Here is a 12,721-nt window from a genome sequence, read left to right on the forward strand (position 1 = left end):
TTCAACATCACAAACAAATCAGGAAGACAGAGGTTTTGGTAAAAGTTATTTTATGGAAACTACAACTAGCTTTTTGAATGCCAGGATGGGTTAATGCATCCATAGCATAAAGCAAGAATACAGAGGAGGCTGTATACAATATGGAGGAGGCTCTGTGAAGGGTGAGTCTCTGCTACAGTTAATTGAGGGTCCCTGCCCTTCATGAAGTCCTACTGCTGTAGGAACAACCTTTGTTTCCAAAGCTTTGAAAGCCCTGTGCTGCTCTTCAGGAGAAAGGGGTCCTCTCTTGTCATCTTTATGGTCTGGTGCTTGGAGAAGCATTGGATGTCAGATATTTGAGGATAGAATTAACCAACAGGGGGCCTTTGAAGATGGAAAAGGATAAAAGAGTATCTGAGATGATAATGAGAAGTGTTTATTAGATTTTCATTTCAGAATCTGAACTGTGTTGTCTCATTTCTTACCCTGTCACAGAATCTTAAAAGAAAGTAATTTTCTTAACTTTTCCTAGCCTTTGCTCTAGAGGGCTCTTAACTGGTCTATTGCAATAGCACCGTCTATCTTGGGACTTTTATTTGCTGTGCACTTGGTTAATGTATCCTATCTATTACAATGAACTTTCATTCTAGAACATAAAAATAATTAGTACTATAAATTTCAGCAATGCCGTCTCCATTAAAATTTCTGTTTACATAGATAATATATCTGTTTATTTACTCTTTACAGACAGAATACTTTAATAAACAAATACTTGCCCTGCATGGTTAGAATTATCTGTTTATTTTCTTATATAAAATAAAGAACCCATTGTAAGTATACTTGGTTTTGATAGGGCATATCTAAGTTATAAAGAGCAAAAAAGAAAATCTTCAGTGATAATGAGCAAAGAAGCAGCCCAAGAAACAGTTTAAATGGGGAATTTCTTTGGCATTTAAGTATTTTCCCCTGGTTCTGGTAGTTAACCTATAGTTTTAAAAATGGAACTGTAGTTATTGATCTTTTTGATGAAATTACCATAAATATTTTGAAATGTATCAATTAAACATGACTTTAGTCATATCTTCTCAGAAGCAGTAGTTTATTGAATAACATAGGCAGGAATAAAGAAACTAAATTTAAAACAAAGAATAATGTGCCAGGTAAGCACAGAAAAGTTTGTCTTCCAGCTTACCAATTGCCAGGAATGTACTTTTAAAGATGTATTGATTTAGGAATTGTAGATGTTATTAACTTTTTTTTTAATGAAATTACGTATGCAGTTGTAGGTACTTGAAGTGATTTCCAAGACTCAGTCTTGGGTAAGTGGTATGTTTCTTTACCCAGATGCCAAGTAACCAGCAAAAGCAAAGTCATACACAGATAAGAAAATCCCTACTGATGGATTATTTTATGAAACATACTGATTTTTTATTATAAACTTCAAATTTCTGGTTTTTTTTTTTTTAAACATAAAAGTACACATTAGCATGACACTTCCTATGTAGTGAATTAGATTCCAGTTCCTTTCTTGGCTCGAATTTTGAACTTTATGTTCTTGAAACAATAAGGCACTGTACAAATAATGGATTCTTACAGTAATGGACTAAGTCCCTCCAGTTTAATCCACATGTAGTTCCTATGACTTCACAGAAATTGTTCATCAAATGTATGTTGAAATGTTTGTTGCATTTTCTGATAAACCATAGTCATGGGAGCTAAGTCTCTTAACTGTGGACTCTGCCAGTTTAACAGAGGACCTGAGGCTCTAGGCTGAACTTTGAATGATCTGCCCCTGAAAACTGAGCAGCTTACTGTGTTTCAGTATTTTCATGGAAGCATGCTATCAACTTAGTTATTGAAGAGCTGTTTACATCTCTGACTTCTATATTCAACCTATTAAAAAGGGGTTTGAAATGGTTCTCGATAAATCATAACCTTTGAAATAAGGATTTAAAAATTTGGTCACAGAAGAATTCTGGAAACATGAAGGAAAAAATAATCCAAGGGCTATACGCTGTTAATCTAAGTTTAGTAGCAATCAAGGCAGGGAGAGAAATATTGAAAGAAATCTTTACCTAGCCTGTGACCAGATATGGAGGCAACACCAAGTTTCACCTGAGGTATCCAGAATAATCAGGAAAAAAATCAATTATAGTACAGCTGAATATCAACAGTTATAAACAGACTTTATATGATGATGGATGGCAACCAGTGGATGAATGAGCCTTTGCAGCAATTGTCAGTTCTCATTTATACAATCAATCAATTAGGAATTTAAATTTTGCAGAAAGTAAAATTATGACATTTTGTCATTTAGCCATGAATTTGAGTGTGATTCGTGTGTGAGCTCATATGTCATGGAGTCTAGGAACTGGCATTGAGGCCTCATTGCTCCTTCCCTATAATGTGGAGCAAATAACTTGAAATTTATAGGTTTCAGTTTCTTTATTCATAAATGCAGAAATTCAACTGAATGCTCTCAAAAGTCTCTATAAAAACGTCATTTTCTGCTTTGTCAGTTTTCCATCGCTGTTCTTTCTGAAACGTCTGTTTGTAGTCAGGATGTCATTTCATTTCACCACTAGAATTTTATTACTGTAACTCTTTTTTAAATTTATTCAATCAACAGGTATTTATTGAACAGAAATTCGTTACCTGCTGTGGTGTGGCCATATGGATGCCACAGAGGCTACAAAGATACAAATATCAGAATTTTACCTTAAACCCAGAGTTCACACTCCCTGAGGACTCTGCTGAAGGGTTTTTAACCATAGAAACTAAGACCTACAAGGCTCACTCTTGTTGTTGGTACTATTCAGTATTCAAGGGCCTGGTTTAATGTAGAAATCAAAGCTGAAGTTCAGGGCTGAGGGCAAGTGAGGCTTTCTGAATAATCTGAGCCCCAATTTTGTATGTAGTCTTAATTCTCCACTCCAGGAGGCCACCAAGATATCATGATAATCAAAGAATTCATCATTTTATCCAATGAGAAATGAACCATAGTATTGATTGATGGTACATAGATTCTACGTTGTGCGGAAAGCCTCTGAAGTGAATTCTTTAACCATATAACTCCCTGGGGTGAAATGGGTGTGTGGACATGAGTTAATGAGTGCTGAACATCAGCTAACCACCCAAACATTTATCTTTTGCTGTTGTTGAAATAATATGAAATAATAATAATCTGATGTTATTTTAAGGTGAGAGTCTTTATGTTTCCAAGAACATAATGTGAATCTTTTCGAGGTCACTTGACCTTTGTGTGTGTGTAACAGACAAAAACCTCATGTAGAACCAACCCTTATTAAACAAGTCCCTTCCATATTCAGGGGTGTAGCTGTGGTGCTTTTAGGCTTTGGGGCAATAATTATCAACATTACTTTCTGCCACTCCCATCTACCCTGGCCACCCTTGTCTGCCTGAGCATAACCCTGCCACTAGCAGAGGCAGAAAATAGCATCTGCTCTCTGTCCCAGCCTTTTCCTCAAGGCAAAAACCCCAAAACCTTGATCTGACTTGAATTTGACATGCACTTATTTTTTTTTTTTTTGTCTTTTTGCTATTTCTTGGGCCACTCCCACGGCATATGGAGGTTCCCAGGCTAGGGGTCTAATCGGAGCTGTAGCCACCGGCCTACGCCAGAGCCACAGCAACGTGGGATCCCAGCCGTGTCTGCAACCTACACCACAGCTCACGGCAACGCCAGATCGTTAACCCACTGAGCAAGGGCAGGGACTGAACCTGCAACTTCATGGTTCCTAGTCGGATTCGTTAACCACTGCGCCACGATGGGAACTCCCTGACATGTATTTTTAAATGAACACTTATTGAGTATGTATGCAGTGCGTCTAAGGGCATAACAGGTAATGTCACCATGGGAATAGTCTCTGACCCCAAGTTAATTACTTTCTGATAGAAAAGACAGCCTTTTGGAGGTTGTACTTGGACAGCAGTTGCACATTTGCATCACTGTATTGAATACTTTGATGTTCATTGTCTCAATGCAGTGAAGTCTGTGAAGACAGGGCCATACCTGTTTTGATCACTATCATACTCTCAATATCCAGTTCAGTGCCTGGCTTGTGGTCAGACCATATGCTTCTATAATATTACAACAACTGCCCTTACATAACTTAATGTATCTGTTTTTCCTGCACTAGAGTGTAAACTCCTAAGAGTAAGGACTACATCCATCTTATTCATCATCGTGTCCACAACAATCAGAAGTTGTTGACAAAAACTGACAATAAATAATTTTGAATGAGAGAATGAGTGGAAATGAGGAGAAGTATTTCAGGCCCTGTTTTGCAGAGAGAACAAGAAACATGGCACAGAACCAGGGCTCTTCCTATGAAGCTGAGGGCAATACAAACAAGATGAGAAGGAAGCAGATGAGTAACTCTAGTCCCACTCCACTTCCAGAATTAGTGGTCTCTTGACACTTTGCTGCCTCCTAGAAATTTCCAGCCCTCTACCTTGCTTCTCTCAAACCCCAGTTAATCCCTAGAAGCAGCAGTTCTTCCCTGAAACAAGATCTCATAGGCTTCTTGGAAGGGGGAAGGAGGACAGGAGCTTGAAACAAGAGGACAGCTCTGACACCCTGGGGTCAGCTCTGCAGTTTAACTGCTGCATTCTTGGGTGAGAAAATGTGAACTGCAGGTTTGGAGAATGGGAGAAGACTGCAGATCCTGACACTCCCAAAGACTGTCTAAATCGGCTTTCAATTTTCAATGTTTGGGACCATCAATTCAGCAGTTAAATTGGCAGAGGAGATGTGGAAAATTACCCCAGGGCTGCAGTGGCTCAATAGCCACCAGTGTGGAGTGCTAACGGTAAGCCAGTCATTGTGCCAGATATTTTATGGGTCATTCTGTTGTTAATAGTTTCATTTTAGAGGTGAACACTCAAGGCTCAGAAAGATGGCTGGGTCCATGCTAGTCCATCTGCCACCAAGTCTATGGTCTCCACTGGCTAGCTTGGCCTCATTCCAGGGACTAGGGCTACCCCTTCCGTCTTCTTCCTGACCCACAAATGACTTACCCTCTGTAGGGACGTCAGTGTTCCTAGAATCTTCAAGTTCTGCACCTCTGGCATACATTTAGGAAATGCTCTGGGCAGGCATGGAGAGAATACTCCCAAGTCTATATAGGAAAAGTCTATTTTATATCCCAAAAAGGGAGTCTTTGGAGGAAAAAAAAATATGAACATAAAGCTAGAAAAATGTCTTCAGGTCTGTCAATTCTAGTCTCTTTTTTTTACATATTCAGTACCTGTGCTATTTCAGATAGGTTAATGGCTGACTGTCAATTTAATCACCTCTTAAAGGAAAATAAATATTTTCCCTATCCAGTTTATTCACAAGGCTAACAGGAGCTAATATATGTGAAAATGCTTAAAAAATTGTTAATTATGATATAGACCTCAGATGTTGTTAATATAATAATAATTATTATATAATGTAATATTGTATTATTATATATCCTATTATTATTATTACATAGCTCTAAATGAGCTGACTAAGACTTAAATCCTGGAAAGAATTTTTATATCCATGAGATTAAAATTTTAGATCTATCTAGTACTCCGATTATTTCATACAAACTTTGAAACACTTTTGCTTTTCCTTTCCCACGAATGTCTACTACTCTCTGAAATTCCCCTTTCCATCTAATTTCACTTTAGAGCCATTCTAATTTCTTCCACCTGTCCTGTCCCCTCTTCCATGAGGCATGTCCTTAGTCTTGACGCTTCACCATCTATTAGTTCACATTTTCAAAGGTTCTGGATGACAATGAGCCTGCACTCTCTGCCCCAGCATCCAGGAACAACTGCTAATTTGTCTGGATAGATGTTTCTCTCCTAACTTTGCTAGTCTGTAAATAGTCTTAAGGAGAAATATTTTAGCAGGGAAAGAGGGCTATTGTATTCAATTACAAGATACTTTATAGCTTTTATCGACTTCACAGCTAAATTCTATGCTCCCTGAATTTCAGAACTATATTTCTATTTAATTCACACACAGAGACTGGTATATAGGCAAACACTATCAATGAATGCACAGGCAAGAGAAGTATTGAAGAAGATATTATTACTTTCAGCAGCCCAGCTTTAGCTCCTAAAATTAGAATTTACTAGGTTCCTTTGTTTTTTAGTACTCGTGTCACATTTGAGTAAATACAACATGCAGTTTCACTGTACATTAGGAAGTATTTTGAAATTGAAAATTCAGTCATATCTTGACTATTTTAGAAATGACTGCATTTTAATGGAAATACAATCACTTACTTGGTGTCTGTTCTAATTCTGTTTTTACATTTCAGGGTCAGTCAAACTGATCTTTATCCAGATGATAAATGACATTTGAAGATGACATTTAAAGATGTCATTTAGCTTCTCTCCTGACATTTTCCATTTTAAACTTATATATTTCACTTAATGGGGCCATTTATATTCATCGTGATTCAACTCAGAAGAGCTTAAAATTAAAAATTCAAACTATTCTATATTCATCTTCTGGTTGGCTCAGTTATTTCCAGTTTGTCTAGCCAATTAAACACAGTGGTAAATAAAATTAACTACATTATTTTTTTCTTTTCTTTACAAAGTAAGCATCCTTCCATTGGCCAAAAACCTTGAATAATGGTAGAAATAATGAGATATCCCAACTGATTATTGCATTCAAGTGCATAATCAGCAACTAATATATTGGTCTGTGGTTATACCCACTGCCTCCTTGTACATGGAAGAGTTTTCAGAGAACTTTATGAATGGTCACCATCTGTTTGTGTTTAGGAGGATCTGTTATATGGAGAGCATTGTCCTTCAAGGTTAAAATGAAGTTATCAGATTCATTTATTTAGAGGTTTGTCTAGATTTAAATTAGAATAATTATGTTCTACAGTGATTCAGAAGAAAGCTCTTTCAAAGATACTTTTAAAAGATATTTTTAATTAGAGTGATGTTAACTTTAGGGTTTTTTTCTTTTTTTGAATACAAGGACAATTTTAAATTTGCCTAGCTACCAAAATCAAGAGTGAAACACAGAATTAAGAATTCTTTTAGTTAATACAATCCCTTGGATTACTATCTGGAGTTAAGTTAATATGATATCATAGACTAAGATTGTTATTATTAAATTATTGTTACATAGTTTCAATTTAAAGACTATCTTTGCTTCACATATAATTAGATAGTTAAATAACCAATTCTCTATATTCAAACAATTTCAATACTTATTGTCAATGATTTTAAACTACAAACTTCTACATTTCTGAAACCTCAATTTTAAATTATCTTTGGTTGATGTGATAATGCTCTTGACTTTTTTTTTTTTCAAGAATAGTTTGTAGATGTTTTATTTTCTGAGTCTTTGCACTTTTGAAAATAACATTTGGTAAACCACACAGGAATGGCAGAATGAAATTACTGAGTCAAATTTTTTGTTCTCATATTATGTATTTTGTTCCATTAGCTTCTGGTGTTTGTTTTGCAGTGAAGTGTGAGATTGGTCTGACTTTGATTCCTTTGTATATCAAATTAGTTTCTCTCTGCGTGTTTATGGATATTTTTCTTTACCCTTTTACTAATCAGTGTCCTTCAACAGGAAATAAAATTCACCTTAGGTGGATCAAATGAATAGGATTGCTCACAGTAGTATGGGTGAGATTAAAAGAACATACTCTTAATTTGGGCTGGCGAGGCATTCAAAGAAGACTAGCAATATTTGGAAACCATCACCTCCTCTAGAGATGGGGATATTGCTGAGGGATAGTGTTACCAGGGCCAGTGAAAGCTGGAACAATGGGAACTCTTATCTCAAGGGGTCATAGCTGCTACTGAGATATGATGTTGAAAAAAGGGAGCAAGGAGAAACACCCTGAACTAACTCTCCTCCTACCCTCCATCCCTCAGCTGTTCTGCGGGTGCCTTCTCTAAGCCCAACCAATAGGGGAGGAAGCCTAGGTAAAACAGACTACAAAGGTCAGCATCCCAAAGTGCAGAGCAGGGCAGGGGAAGAACTAGAATGAATCTGGAGAGCTGAAGAATAACCTGTTCAAAAACATTGCCAGCGCATATCTGAGTGATGGTCTTTGCTAATAATATATACTCAGAATACATAGACCCTTTAATTTGAAAATTAATATTTTTTTATGAATTATCTCAGAAGAACTTTCTTAGAGTTTGGCTTATCTGATAATCACATGTGCTCTATTTTTTCTTCTTAGGATTTTCTTTATACTTCTTACACCTATCTTTTCAATCTTTCACCATCTTTTTATCCTTTTCACCTGTGCCCTTGGACAATTTATTAAGTTTGTTCTTAATATCTTGAGAGTTAATTTTCTGCCGTATCAGTTGTGCTCTTTAAAGGCTCCAGTGCAAAATTTATTTTTTGCATTGAATTTTAGTGTCCTTTATTTATATGGAATTTTCTTATTCCCAACAGCTCCTTATTCTTCAGAGATTAGTCTTTTCTAAGATCTTCTATTTTTAGTTCACAGAGGCCATATTTATTATCTTGTTGTCAATAAAATATTTCCTAAAGCTGCTTTCTGTAACTTTGAAAATTATTTCAAAATATTTAGCACTTTTCTGGTTTTTTTCCCTTTATTTTTATCCAAATACTTTTAAAAGATTGACCCAATACATTTTATCTTAACAGCTTTTATTGAGGTATAATTTACATATCATAAAGTCACTTGTTTTAAGTGTTCAATTTAATTTTTTTAGCAAATATACAGAACTGTGCAACCATTTCCATAATATATTAGAACATTTCTGCTACCCCAGAAAGATTCCTAGTGCCCATTTTCAATCACCCTCTGTTCTCACCTTGGACCCCAGTCAAGCTCTAATCTATTTTCTGCATCTATAGCTTTGTATTTTCTGAATATTTCATATAGTCGTAATCCTACAACGTGACCTCTTGCATCTCGCTCCTTTCACTTAGCCTAATGTTTTTGAGGTCCATCCTCATTGTAGTGTGTATCAATATTTCACTTCTTTTCATTTGCAAATACCAATTGTGTGTGTGTGTGTACATATATATATGTATACACAGTAATACTCATTGTAGTGTGCATCAATATTTCATTTCTTTTCATTTCCAAATAATACTCAATTGTATATATATATATACACACACACACATACATACATATATATACATATATACACATATGTATGTACTCACTTTTTGTTTACCCATTCATTAGTTGATGGACATAGATTTTTTTTTATTTTTCTCTCTCTCTCTTTTTTTTTTTTTGTCTTTTTAGGACTGCATGCATGGCATATGGAGGTTCCCAGGCTAGGGATCCAGTGGGAGCTGTAGCCGCCAGTCTACACCAGATCCATAGCAATGCAGGATCCCAGCTGCATCTGCGACCTATACCACAGGTCATGGTAACGCTGGATCCTTAACCTACTGAGCAAGGCCAGGGCTGGAACCCGAGTCCTCATGAATGCTAGTCGGGTTCATTAACTGCTGAGCCATGATGGGAACTCTGGATTTTTTTCATTTTTATGAATAATGCTGCTGTGAATATTCACATACAAGTTTTTGTGTGGACCTATGTTTTGATTTCTTTGAATAGATATCTAAGAGTAGAATTTATGGGTCATATGATGAATAATATATGTTTAACTTTTAAAAGAAACTGACAAACTTCTTTTGTGGCTGCATCAGTTTACATTCTCTCCAGCAATGGAGGAGGGTTCCAATTTATCAATATCCTCGCCAACACTTATTGTCTGTCATTTTTATTATAGCTATTTTGTTGAGCATTGAGTGGTAACCATTGTGTTAAATTTGTGTTTCCCTAACAATGTTGGACATCTTTTCATGTGTTTATTTTCTTTTGTGTAATGTCTATTCATTTTGTTTGTTTATTTGGACTTGGATTGTTAGTCTACTTATTCTTGGGCTCTAATTTAAGCTCTTTGTACATTCTGGACACAAGTTTTTTATCAGATGTATTTGTAATGCTTTCTGTGGCTTGTCTTTTCACTTTCTTAACGGTGTCTTTGGAAGTGCAGGAGGTTTTACTATCGAGGAAGTCTGATTTATGAATATTTTTCTTTTATCTCTCATGCTTTTGGTGTACCATCGGAGACATCTTTACCTAGTCTATAAGAAAATCATTCTACTGCTTTTTTCCTAAGAGTTTTCTCCTTTTAAAAATTACATTCAAGTCTACAATCAATTTTAAGTTAACTTTTGTGTATGGTTTGAGTTAGGTGTCTAATTCATCTTTTTTGCATGTGGAGCTCCTGTTGCTCCAGCACCGTTTGTTGAAAAGACTATCCATTCCTCCATTGAAATGCCTTTATCCAGTGTACTCTTTTCTCTTTTTATACATTTCTTGTGGTTTTTGTTTGTTTGTTTTTGTAATTTAAAAAAATGTCTAAATTGTGGTCTGTTTACAATGTTGTGCCAATTTCTGCTGTACAGCAAAGTGACCTAATCATACATACATGAACATTCCCTTTCTTATATTATCTTCCATCATGGTCTATCCCAAGAGACTGTGTATAGTTTCCTATGCTGTACACAACTTCATTGCTTATCCATTCTAAATGTAACAGTTTGCATTAACTAACCCCAAACTCCCAGTCCATCCCACTCTCTCCCCCTTCCCCTCTGGCAACCACCAGTCTGTTCTCTATGTCAGTGAGTATGTGTCTGTTTTGAAGATAGGTTCATTTGTGCTATCTTTTAGATTCCACATGTAAGTGATAGCATCTGGTATTTGTCTTTCTCTTTCTGACTTACTTGATTTAGTATGGGAATCTCTAGTTGCATTCATGTTGCTATGGATGGTATTATTTCATTCTTTTTTATGGCTGGGTAGTATTCTATTGTTTCTGCTTTTTTTTTTTTTTTTTTTTTTCCTTTTTGGAAAATGTTATCATTGAGGGTCAAACTTTCCTTTTAAATTCAATCTTGGGGAGTTTCCCTTGTGGCTCAGTGGTAACAAACTCGGCTAGTATCGAGGTTCAATCCCTGGCCGCTCTCAGTGGGTTAAGCATCTGGTGTTGCCATGAGCTGTGTGGGGTGTAGATTGCAGATGTAGCTGAGATATGGTCTTGCTGTGGCTATGGTGTGTCTGGCAGTTGCAGCTCTGATTCGACCCCTAGCTGAGGAACTTCCATACGCCACAGGTGCAGCCCTAAAATAAATAAATAAATAAATAAATAAATAAATAAAAATAAATTCAATCTTGGCTCAAGACACTCACTGTGTAACTTTTGCTTAGTCCTTCTCATTACCTGCTTGGCTCAAGACACTCACTGTGTAACTTTTGCTTAGTCCTTCTCATTACCTGCTCTCAGATCCAAAGCTGTGGTACAACTTGATATGCACAATGTCAACCCAATTTCTGGTGGCAAGTAGACATTTGCCTTCCTGGCCTATTATGAATATGGGAAAATCTACCACTGCAGCACTCAGGCACAGCAACTATGAAGGAAACTTGAATTTTAGAAAAATGTGAAGCAGATTGTAGTTGTTTTTGCCTACCTTTAGTAGATGAAAATCAGTAAACCCCCACATGTGTGCTCCCAAAGCTTTTCCATCTGTGCTTCTACCCATAAAGCCCTGGATAAGAAACAAATATATCTCTTGATTCATTGAATGATTAATTATCTAGCTTCTTCCCTGCTTTGTTCCTACTTATATTGGAGTTTTAGTAACCAGGAGCTGCTGATTGTAAACGGCCCAGGCCATTGTTCCAGACACATGATAAAGCAGTCCCTGTGCAACATTTATGTATTGGAAAAAGTAGGGACATAGAAGTGTTGACTACCTTGTTGTTTATTTTTTAATAACTTTATTGATGCATGTTTTACATATCATCTCATTCCGACTGTACAACTCAACATTTTTAATAAATTTTTTTTTTTGGTCTTTTTGCCTTTTCTAGGGCTGCTCCCGAGGCATATGGAGGTTCCCAGGCTAGGGGTCTAATCAAAGCTGTAGCCGCTGGTCTACACCAGAGCCACAGCAACACAGGATCCAAGCCGCATCTGCAACCCACAGCTCATGGCAGCACCAGATCCTTAACCCACTGAGCAAGGCCAGGAATTGAACCCACAACCTCATGGTTCCTACTTGGATTCGTTAACCACTGAGCCACGACGGGAACTCCAGTAAACTTTTTAATGGAGCAATTCTAACATTAATCAGTGTTAGAACATTTTCATCCTCTCAATAAGATTCCTCATGCCCATTTACTCTTAATTCTCAACTGCTAATCTAATTCCTGCATCTGTTGACTTGCCTTTTCTAGACATTTCACATAAGTGGAATAAAAAAATGTGTAGTCTATTATGTCTGGCTTCCTACACTTATGATGTTTTTGAGGCTCATCTGTATCATGTCGTATCATATATTAGTTCATTTCTTAATTGCTGAATAGTATTGTATTATATGGATAATACATTTTGCATATCCATTCATCAGTTAGATGGATATTCTGATTGTTCACCACTGAACTATTATGAATAATGCTAAGAATATTCTTGTGAAAATTCTTGTATGAATATAAGTTTTCATTTCTCTTGGCTATGTACTTAAGAGTGGAATTGCTGGCTTATATGGCAAATTTGTGTTTAACCCTTTGTAGAAACAGGGATGTCTAATTTTGATTGGCTTGCATCTCCAACTCTTTCAGACTACATATAAGACACATTGTTTATTGGTCGAATGCCATTGATGCTATTGTTAACGGGAAATTTTCCC

The 12,721-nt window shown here is 36.4% G+C and overlaps 1 protein-coding gene across 5 annotated transcripts in view; it reads left to right on the forward strand.

Annotated features, from left to right (window-relative positions):
• The window catches only part of MTCL3 (MTCL family member 3), a 50,489-nt gene that overhangs the window by 10,111 nt on the left and 27,657 nt on the right, over window positions 1–12,721 (forward strand). The window lies entirely within an intron of this gene.

Source organism: Sus scrofa, chromosome 1 (genome assembly GCF_054392235.1).
Source record: "Sus scrofa isolate SSC_HxYL_T2T_F1_AM1 chromosome 1, Sscrofa_HxYL_maternal_Yorkshire_Landrace_v2.0, whole genome shotgun sequence".
In the NCBI taxonomy this organism is placed as follows: domain Eukaryota; kingdom Metazoa; phylum Chordata; class Mammalia; order Artiodactyla; family Suidae; genus Sus; species Sus scrofa.